This window comes from Crocuta crocuta, unplaced genomic scaffold, assembly GCF_008692635.1.
Source record: "Crocuta crocuta isolate KB4526 unplaced genomic scaffold, BGI_CrCroc_1.0 scaffold296, whole genome shotgun sequence".
Lineage (NCBI taxonomy): Eukaryota > Metazoa > Chordata > Mammalia > Carnivora > Hyaenidae > Crocuta > Crocuta crocuta.
Genome location: NW_027530504.1, coordinates 499,577 through 510,624, shown reverse-complemented (window position 1 = coordinate 510,624; position 11,048 = coordinate 499,577). Strand labels below are relative to the sequence as shown.

At 47.2% G+C, this 11,048-nt stretch overlaps 1 protein-coding gene and 1 long non-coding RNA gene across 2 annotated transcripts in view; one reads left to right on the top strand and one right to left on the bottom strand.

Moving 5' to 3' along the window:
* Positions 1-11,048, top strand: part of CNBP (CCHC-type zinc finger nucleic acid binding protein) — a 363,505-nt gene that overhangs the window by 294,138 nt on the left and 58,319 nt on the right. The window lies entirely within an intron of this gene.
* Positions 7,496-11,048, bottom strand: part of LOC144233817 (uncharacterized) — a 7,749-nt gene continuing 4,196 nt past the window's right edge. Inside the window, exons 4-5 of the long non-coding RNA XR_013335769.1 lie at positions 8,876-9,312; positions 7,496-8,664 (exon numbers count right to left, since the gene is read on the bottom strand). This is a non-coding gene — a long non-coding RNA (uncharacterized LOC144233817). The remainder of the gene's footprint in view (positions 8,665-8,875; positions 9,313-11,048) is intronic.

Sequence of the window (11,048 nt, the reverse complement as noted above, 5' to 3'; positions counted from 1 at the left end):
AGTTGAGGGGGAAGGGCGGAGGCTTTAGACTCCGGGCTGACCTGCCCCCCAACTCTGCACCTTACGTGCTCCGTATCTGTGTAATGGGAGCAGTCGTCGCGGCTCACTGCGTCGTGCCGTTATTTTACACGGGCTTTCGCAGGTGAGGTCCTCACTAGACCCCAAATGTTCCTGTGACTGTCACCTTCTCAGGGCGGCTGCGCGTTGTTTCCGTACCTTGCCCGATTTTTCTCCCCGGCGCGAGCCACCATCTAACACACTGAGTTTTTGCTTTATCGCTTTTATTGCCTTTTATTCACTGTCGTGGTTCGTGTTGGCATACAGTAGGTGCTCAAGGCAGTTCTTGTTCCCTGAATGAATGCGTGAACTTTCTCTTAAAATTCCTTCCTGTCCACCCTCCCGCACCGCCCATCGCAGCTCATCCTGGGCAGGTTGTCTCGCACTTTATTAACGTCCAGGGATCGAGAGTAAAAAACCAGCGTAGGAACGTCAATGCGCTTTTAAGATGCTTGGGATGGGTGTCGAGCGCCGACTGGATGCGCCGCCGCAGCGCCGGAGGCAGGAATGGGCACAACGGGGACCGAAACGCCGCCCGCGGCCGGGCTTCCTGGGCCCCCNTGGGGGTCGCAGCGGGGGCTCTCGCGCCAGGGTGACCTTGTTAAGAGCCGGAAAGACGTTCGGAATCCCTAACCAGCAACCCCACCCTCACCTGGTGGAAAGCAGCCCCAGAAGATAAAGCTGCTCACTGCAGCAGCGCGCAGCTGGGAACCTTCTAGATGGCCAGCAAACAGGCGGCGGTTAAGGGGGTTATGGCACATCTATCAGATGGAATATTCCACACCCTCTGTAAAGCAATACTTCTGACGACTTGGGAGGCGATAGGCTAAAATGCCCTTGTATGGTTTAATATTAATTCTGTAAAACTATATACCAAGGCCTAAATGTACAATTTTTACAAATACATTTCTGAGAATGAGGATTCAGGCGGTGGGCTTATATATATATATAATTGTATGGGCTCTAAATCTGGGCTTCTAAATAAAATTGTAGGGTTTTGATTATTTTTAAGTATTTGTGTGTGTTTTTATTTATTTATTTATTTTTACAAATAGTTTATTGTCAAGTTGGTTTCCATATAACCCCCGGTGCTCATCCCCACAAGTGCCCTCCTCCATGCCCATCTCCCCTTCCCCCCCACACCCATAGGTCCTCAGTTTGTTCTCAGCATTCAAGAGTCTCTCATGGTTTGCCTCCCTCCCCCTCCCCCCCATTTCCTCCCCTTCTCCCCCATGGTCCTCAGTTAAGTTTGATTATTTTTAAACATTAACATGCGTTCTTCGTGATAATTGCTAAGTCCTTTATGGAAACACAATACTGTAAGTACAAGAGGAACAATGCATAAAGTTGGTAGCTTGTACTGATATTCAATACACCGGTTGTGATACTATGTTTTATTAATTTTACTAGCTTAAAAAAATTGAGCTTTTAAATATACGATTTTTGGTTCTTAGTGTATTCAAAGAGCTGTGTGCCCATCGCCGCTAACGGCAGACCTCGCTCCTAAAAGAAGCTGGTATCTCTTAGTAGCCGTTCTGCATTCCTCACTCCCCTCCCTTCCCCACTATTAATCTACTTTCTGTCTCAGTGGATTTTCCGCCGCTGGACATTTCATATAAATGGAATCATACACCATGTAGCCTTTTGTGTATCTGGCTTCTTTTGCTTCGCATAAGGTTTTCAAAGTTCAGCCACATCGTAGCCTGAATCAGTACTTCATTCTTTTTTTTTTTAATATTTTTATTTATTTCTAGGGGAGAGAGAGAGAGACAGCGTGAGCAGGGGAGGGTCAGAGAGAGAGGGAGACACAGACTCTGAAATAGTGTCTGTGCTGAGCTGTCAGCACAGAGCCCGACGCGGGGCTCGAACCCACGAACCGCGAGATCATGACCTAAGCGAAAGTCGGACGCTCAACCAACTAAGCCACCCAGGTGCCCCATACTTCATTCTTTTTTTACTGCTGAGTAATATTCCATTTTATGGGTACGCCACATTTCATTTCTCAGGCATCAGTGGACGGGCATTTGAGTTCTCTCTCCTTTTTGGCTCTCATCAGTGGTGCTGCTGTGAACATTTGTGTACCAGGTTTTATGCGACACATATTTTCATTTTTCTTGGGTGCCTTCCTGGGAGTAGAAACGCTGGGTTCTATGATATCAGTTTAACTTTAGAAACGGTTAATTTTCCAAAGCATCAGCGCCACTTGACAGTCCCACCAGCAACTTCAATCGGCTGCAGATTCTCCACATCCTCACCAACACTTATGGTCTTTTTGATCTTTTGATTGTCTTTGGATTATACCACCCTAGTGGGTATGAAGTGGCATCTCACTGTGGTTTTGACTTGTATTTCCTCAATGGTTAATGATGTGTTGGGTTCGTACAGGCCTTTGTATTCTACTGTGAAGAATTGCCTATTCTAATGCTTGACTCATTAAAAAAATTTTTTTTAATGTTTTATTTATTTCTGAGAGAGAGAGAGAGACAGAGACAGAGACAGCGTGAGAGAGAGACAGCGTGAGGAGGGTCAGAGAGAGAGGGAGACACAGAATCCGAAGCAGCTCCAGGCTCTGGGCTGTCAGCACAGAGCCCGACGCGGGGCTCGAACCCATGAACGGTGAGATCATGACCTGGGCCAAAGCTGGATGCTCAACTGATTGAGCCACCCAGGCACCTCTTTTTAAAAAAAATTTTAGAGTTGTAGGATATCTTATATATTCTGGATACTAGATGCTTATCAGATACATGATTTGCAAATATTTTCTTGCATTCTGCGGCTTGTCTTTTTGTTATTTGTTTTACAGTGTCATTTGAAGAAGAAAAGTTTTGTGGGTTTTTTTTAAATTTTGATAAGATCCAGTTTATTTATTTTTTCTTTTGGTGCTTGTTCTTTTGGTGCTTAAGCCAAGGTCGTGAAGATTTATCCTTATGTTTTTTCCCAAGAATTTTATAGTTTTACCTCTTATATTTTAGGTCTTTGGCCCATTTTAGTTTCTGTATATAGTGTGAGGTAGGGGGTCCAACTTTTTTTTTTTGATATCCAGTTTGTCGCCAAAACTATTCTTTCACCCATTGAATTGTGTTGTGACCTTTGTCAAGTATCAGTTGGCACTTGGGGTGCCTAGGTGGTTCAGTCCGTTAAGTGCCCGACTCTTGATTTCAGCTCGGATCATGATCTCACGGTTCGTGGGTTCAAGCCCTGCATTGGGCTCCGTGCTGACAGTGTGGAGCCTGCTTGGGATTCTGTCTCCTTCTCTCTCTGCCCCTCCCTTGCTTGTTCTCTCTCTCTCTCAAAATAAATAAATAAACATTTAAAATTTTTTTTAAAAATCCACTGACAATAATGCATGGTCTTATTTCTGGCCTCTAAATTCTGTTCCATTGCTCTACATACTATAGTTTCACAAGATGTTACCATTGGGGGAAACTGGGTAACAGATACCTGGCATTTCTCTGTATTATTTCTTGCCAACTGCTCATGAATCTACAATTATCTCAATAATAATTTAATTTTTAAAAAGTAGAGATTATTTTTAAGGTACATTCTTACCACACCCCCCCACACACCTGTACCCCTGAACTGAAAGATGTTGTTCTAAGGATTTTTCTAGCCTGTGTCTGCGGTGCCTACTCTCACCCTCCAGGGGGCACCAACTCTCTCTCCTTACCTCTAGTTTTGCACGAGCAAAAGTCGGAAAAGGCCCTGCCAGGGTCTTCTGACAAATTCAAGGCCCCTTGCCAGGCTCTGGCGGTCCACCAGGGCTGTTGCAGAGCTCTGGCCTGCCCTGAAGGTCCCCTCAATTTAACAGGGAGATTCAGACCTACTGCCTACCTCTGCCTCAGGGGCAGCTTCTTGCCTCACACAATTAATTCTGGGGGTGCCTGGGTGGCTCAGTCAGCTAAGCCTCTGAGTCTTCATCTCGACTCAAGTCGCCATCTCACGGTCCATGAGATCGAGCACTGTGTTGGGCTCTGTGCTGACAGCGCTTGGGATTCTTCCCCTCCCTCTCTCGCGGCCCCTTCCCCACCCACGCGTGCTTTCTCTCTCTTGCAAAATGAATAAATAAAGCTTTTTAAAAAGTTTATAAAACGAATTGCCAAAAAGAAGCAGTCCACGATTTCTTCTCTCATTACACCCACCTTTGAAAGCATTTATTCATTTATTCTATCAGCGTTTGAGGGTACCCACTATTATATTATTCTTATAAACATAGCAAGTACTCTGTACATGTAAGGTATTATTTTAACAAAGTTAGGCTTTTTTGTTCAGGATCACATAATGAACATAACTCCCCACACCCCTTTGCCACCTGTAAAGGGCTACACTGTAATAAGGTGCCATCATTACTGGGGCGGGAGGGTCACGATGTAAGTGCTGGCATTTATCAACAACTCACCAGAGGACAGACACCTCATGTTTTATCCTTAACCCACTCAAAGAAGGCTCAAAGTAAACAGCACTGTGCTCTTCCAGTCACAAAGAAACCAAAGCTCAGAGAAGTTATGTGAATTGTCAAAGGACACACAGTGCCTGAGTGACAGAGCTGGCATCCAAAGCCAGGTTCCCAGGTTGCCAGAGACTCATGCTTCTGCTGCACTCCAGGCCGTCAAGTGAAGGGAAATCTCAGGGTGAAGCCGCCATCAGGAAAGTCTGTGCTGAGCACACAAGGTTGTGGGTTTTTTAAAAATTTTTTAACGTGTATTTTCTTTTGAGAGACAGAGAGAGACAGAGTGCCAGCAGGGGAGAGGCAGAGAGAGAGGGAGACACAGAATCCGAAGCAGCTCCAGGCTCTGAGCTGTCAGCACAGAGCCTGACGCGGGGCTCGAACCCACGAACCGTGAGATCATGACCTGAGCCGAGGTCGGACGCTTCACCGGCTGAGCCCCCAGGTGCCCCATGAACACACAGTTATTAAATGACCAGGGAAATCGGTCAGCCTCCTACATTTGCTTTTCTTACACCTTTTCTTTCAAATATCCTAACAGTTCTGTTTATAAATGATGCCTAATTTAGCAAGAGACAGTTCCCAGGTAATGTAATAATTCTTTTTTTTTAATTTTATTAAAATTTTTTCATGTTTTTATTTCTGAGAGAGAGAGAGAGAAAACGTGAGTGGGGGAGGGTCAGGGAGAGAGGGAGACACAGACTCTGAAACAGGCTCCAGGCTCCGAGCTGTCAGCACAGAGCCCGACGCGGGGCTCGAACCCACGAACCGTGAGATCATGACCTGAGCCGAAGTTGGATGCTTAACCAACTGAGCCACCCAGGCACCCCAATGTAAAATATTTCTTTTTTTTCTTTTCTGATTAGGAAAAAAAAAGCATATATATTTGGGGGGAAGAAATCTTAATACAGCAAAGTAAATGAAAAGGAGACAACTAAGTATTCTCTTTTTCTTTATTACATCTTTATTTATATTTGGTGCATACAAAGGACTTTATGTAATGTGTGTGTAAGTTTGGGGGCATGATAATAAATGCAGATCTAGAACATCACCAATAACCAGAGTCCCTCTACATTATCGTGCCCTACCCACCTCCAGAAGTCACTACCACCCTGAATTTTTAGTCTATTGTTTCCTTGCCTTAAAAAAAAAAATCAAGGGGCGCCTGGGTGGCTTAGTCGGTTAAGCGTCCGACTGTCACTTAGGTCATGATCTCGCGGTTCGTGGGTTCAAGCCCCGCGTCGGGCTCTGTGCTGACTGCCAGCTCGGAGCCTGGAGCCTGTTTCAGTCTGTGACTCTCTCTCTCTCTGACCCTCCCCTGCTCACGCTGTCTCTCTCTCTCTCTCTCCTAGAAATAAATAAAACATTTAAAAAAAAATCATGTATGCATAAAGAATGAACTTTGTAAGTTTTGTTTATTTTTGAGCCTTATAAAAATAGTATCACACCATAAGTATTTGGGTTTTCAGGTACTCGGTATTATCGAAGATTTATCTTAAAGTTATGTTACTGTAGTTTATCCCTTTCACTGTTGTATAATATTCCATTGTGAATATCTCACAACATACTTGTCTGTTTTCCTAATGCTGGGCATTTAATTTGTTTCCAGCTTTTTTTTAAATTAAAATAATTTTAAGAATTTTTAGTGATTATTTATTTTGGGGAGGGAGACAGAGTGCAAGCAGGGGAGGGGCAGAGAGAGAGAGGGAGACACAGAGTCTGAAGCAGGCTCAGACTGAATGCTGACAGCACAGAGCCCAGTGCGGGACTCAGACTCAGGAACTGTAAGATCATGACCTGAGCTGAAGTCAGACGCTTAACTGACTGAGCCACCCAGGCATCCCTCCAGGTTTTTTTTAAGTGTTTATTTATTTTGAGAGAGAGAGAGAGTGAGAGTGAGTGAGCATGAGCAAGGGGGAGAGAAAGGATCCTAAGCAGATGTCAGTGCAGAGCCTGATACGGGGCTTGATCCCACAAAACCTGAGATCATGACATGAGCCAAAATCAAGGGTCAGACACCCAACCGACTGAGCCACCCAGGCACCCCTATGTATTTATTTTTTGAGAGAGAGAGAGAGAGTGTGTGTACAGGGGAGGGGCAGAGAGAGAGGGAGAGAGAGAGAATTCCAAAAAGGTTCTGTGCTGTCAGTGTAGAGCCTGTCGCAGGGCTCAATCTAACGAGCTGTGAGGTCATGACCTGAACTGAAACCAAGTGTCAGAGGCTTAACCGACTGAGCCCTCTGGGCGCCCCAGGACTTGTCCTTTCACTTTCTTTATGGTTTTGATAAATACAAGTGTGAATATTTCATGTTGTCAAATTCTCAACATTTCCCTTGGTGGATAGAATTTTTTTTGTCTTTTCAGAGAAATACTTCCCTTTCCCAAGGATGGAAAGATATTCTTCTATTTCAAAGTTCCATAGGATTTTCTGCAGTGATGGATATGTCCTTCATCTGTGATATCCTGGACAGTAGCCACTGGCCACATGTGGCCACTCAACACGTGAAATGTGGCTGGTGTGACCCAGAGACTGACTTTTAAATTTTATTTAATGTTAATTTAAAAATAACTTGAAGGATGCCTGAGTGGCTTAGTCGGTTAAGCATCTGGCTCTCAAAATAAATGAATGAACAAAAAATAAAAATAATTTATTATTTTTAAAGATTTATTTTTTTATTTTTGAGAGAGAGAGAGAATGTGAGTGGGGAGGGGCAGAGAGAGGGACAGACAGACAGAGAATCCCAAGCAGACTTCATGCTGTCAGCACAGAGCCCAATGCAGGGTTTACATTCACGAACTGTGAGATCATGACCTGAGCTGAAATCAAGAGACCGACGCTTAACCGACTGAGCCACCCAGGCGCCCCCCAAAATAAAAACAATTTAAAATAGCCATATGTGCTTAGTGCCTGCTGTATTAGACGGTACAGTTCTACGTTTTCTTTGTTAGAAGAAAGTTTGCCTTTCACATTTAATTTCTGACTTCATCTGAAAATTTTTGGTACGGTCTGAGATAAGAAGCCAGTTTCATTTTTTCCCCAGTGTGGAGAATCTACTGCCCGGCACAATTGACTGAATAGTCCTTTCTGTCCACCCTGGTCTCTCAGCCTTTCCCTTATATTCTGTTTCTATGTCCGATATCAACGCCCGTTTCTGTGCGTGTGTTTCTAGGCTCCGTTCGTTGTCAGTGTCGATCCGTCTGTCCCTGTGTCAGCCCCACGGTGCCCTAGTCGTCACAGTCTTAGAATAAGTCTTGAGGCCGGTATCTGATAGAACACCACCTTCCATATTATCCTTTTTGGAGAATGCCTGGCCCTTTGTTGGGCTCCCCTTCTCCTTGGAAGTCCTCCAAATAAAGCTTATTCCATAAACAAACTTGCGGGATTTTAATTAAACTTGCATCAAATCTGTAGGTCAATGTAAGTAATCGGAGGCGTAACTATTTATTTTATATATGTACGTAGCTTTTGGCTTTTTAAAAATCAACCCTGTGGTCCGAGCTGTCAGCACAGAGCCCGATGCAGGGCTTGAACTCGGGACTCATGAGATCATGACCTGAGCCGGAGTCGGACACTCAACCGACTGAGCCCCCAGGCGCGCCTCACATGCGTTTTTCCATGTCATCGTATCACAGCCCTCGGTGGCAGGGATGCCACTGTAGTCTCCATTTTCCAAGTTAACTGAGGTTTACAGAATTTGATGACTTGCCAGAAGTCGTCCAGGGAACGCCCCTGAAGAGCCACGTCTCTGGCTTCAAAGCTCTAGCCGTTCGTGTGCCAAAGTGCCTCTCGGCCGCCCCTGCCTCGGACGTTTCGTTGTGTCGCTTTCCCGTGTAACTGACATTGCGAGGAGCGTCTTCGGTATACCCTTCCTCCTCGTCTCCCCGGGCCACAGGGAGGTAGGCCCTTGTCAAAGGGCGTGCTGATACCGCCTTCCAGAAAGTTCATGTCAGTTCTACTTTCCCAGCTTGTTTAGTGGCAGCGTTTCCCAGTCATTGCCCCTCGTGAACAACCGGGAAAAGCAGCTGACTTGTCGACTGCCGCTGCTGTGGGCCGGACGCGGCGCTGACTCGCTCCCTTCCATCGTCTCATCGGGTCCGCGCAGTGATGTCAGGAACCTCAAGCTCAGAGGGGAACGTTCATTTGCCCAGGACCACACAGCGAGCTAGGCATGCAAGCAGCCGGAGCGTTACCCTCCTCCTTAAAACCCTCCGAAGCGCTACCCCTGTACTAGGAGTAAAATCCAAACTCCCGTCTACGGCCTGCGAAGGCCTGATGCCTTGCGGCCCTCCCCCCCCATGCTCCCCCCAGCCGTTCGGTGGGCCTTCCGTCCCTCCTGCCCGCCTCTCGGCCTTTGCCCGGCCAGCCCCCCTCACCTTTGACACGGCTGTTGCTCTCCCAGTCTGGCTCAGCTGCGAGGCCGCCGCCTCAGAGAGGTGGCCCTGGCCCCCACAGCCAAAGGACCACCGCCCCCTTTCCCCCGATCTCGTCGTATATTCCTCACAGCGGTTTGTCACTGTCCGATGGATCACCGATTTGCTTGCTGTACCTGCTGCCTGTTCCAGAGGAACAGAAACGACAGGGTGTGTGCGTGTGGAGAAAGAGAAATTGATTTGCTGTAAGGAAGTTTCTCGCGCAGTCACGGATGCAGGAAGGTCTGGCGATCCGCAGGGTGAGCTGGCAAATCCGGAGACTCGAGAGAGCCGATGACTCACTTTCAGTTCGGGTCCAGAGGTCAGAGGCAGGGGAGCTGACTGTGTCATTCCCATCCAAAGACTGGCAGGCTCGAGGCTCAGGAAGGGCTGACGCTTCGCTGCGAACACAAAGGCAGAAGAAAAGCTGATACCTCAGTGTGAAGGCAGTCGGGCAAGTAGTTCCCTCTGATTCAGCATTTTTGTTTCATTCAGGCCTCCGACTGGTTGGATGAGGCCCGCACACGTCGAGGGGGGCAATCTGCTTTACTCGGTCTACTGATTTGAGTGTTCATCTCATTCCAAAACACCCCCACAGAAATACCTGGCAAAACATTTGACCAGACATCTGGGCACCCCACCACCCAGTCAGGCTGATGCAGAATTAGTCATCACACTTGGTTATTGTCACCTCTCCACCTTTAGCTGCTGAGGCAGCTCCCTGGCCGCCCTGTCCCTGGCACCTGGCCCACCGGAGGTACTCAGGGACAGCAGCTGAATGAATGAATGGCAGAACCTAGATTCCAGCCCTGAGCTGAGCAGTCCCATGAGTATCCTTTTTCTGCAGTGAATTACTTCGCTTTCGTCCCTGGTGGTTTCCCGAAAAGAAAATCATGAGGTAAACTCTCAAGTCAAACCAATGTCCGTGATTTGTGCGTGTGCCATGGCAGAGCACTGGGACTCCCAGGCCGCTAGGCAGCTTCTTGGGGACGCTTGGATCCCAGGCAGCAGGTTGACAGCCATGCTGCTCTTCTCTGAGTGTGTGACCCAGAGCCAACCGGAAGCCCAGGAGTCCTATAGCAGAGCCTCAAGGTCACTGCGAGATGACCTCCGGCCCCTGGGAAGGAGGAGGAGAAGCATCGCAGGAGGGGTGGAGTAGCTGAATACTTGTTAGCGATTCACTGGGAGCTGGCGACTGTGAATAGGAAGGGTTAGAGCATCTCCACCCATCAGACGGAAGAATAATGACCTCCCCATATATCCAAAGGGAGTATCTGCGACAACTCTGACCCCCCCCCCCCTTTGGTGACTGTTTTATATCAACCACAACACCTGGGCCCAGTAAACATTGGATTGTGCCTGGGTCTGGGGATTCTATAGTCAGAAGGCCCCCAGAACAAGGCTGTCTGTACTTAAACAGGTAATACACACGCGCGATGTGGTGGGGTGTACACAAATCCCACTAGTGCAAATAAAGGAGGAGCACACTTCGTGTGCAAGGCCTTGGCTCCCGCATACCCCTGGCGGGCGTTTATGGTACACTGTGTGAAGGACCTTTGACTCTGGAAAACCCCCAGCAAGTTTAGCCATAGGGGTGAGTTTGTTTTCTCTTTCTAAAAACGTCACTGGGGACCTACTATGTATTTGCATCGTGCTTTGCTTGGAAGAGACTCGCACAAGAGCTGGCGCGTTGGGTGGGGCAGGAAGGCTACGGAGCTGGTTGGCCCAAGACACGGGCTTAACATGTATTTGCAACCCGGCCAGACAGGGGCACCGAGAAGAAAGAGAGAGGGAGATTCCTCGAAATAATTAAACATTTAGTATTTACCACCCAAAACCACTCAAAATAGTCAACCAAGGGGGAAAAAATGAGACCATGGCTGCTTTACATTGTCTTCATTTTTTTTTTTTAAGTTTCGCTTCAGAATTGGGCAAGCAAGCAAAGCATTTTGGTAAATGTGCAGGCTCGGGGGCCACTCAGGTTGGGTTCGAGTCCCGGTCCCACCGGAAGTGCCACTGCATTTAAACACCATCAATTCTTTCCTATTTTAGAAAGAGAAAGAGAAGAAAACCCTCCTTCTGACTAGGCCATCTTCCGTTTATCTCACCCTCTCAGGAAAGACCATAGACAAGCCGT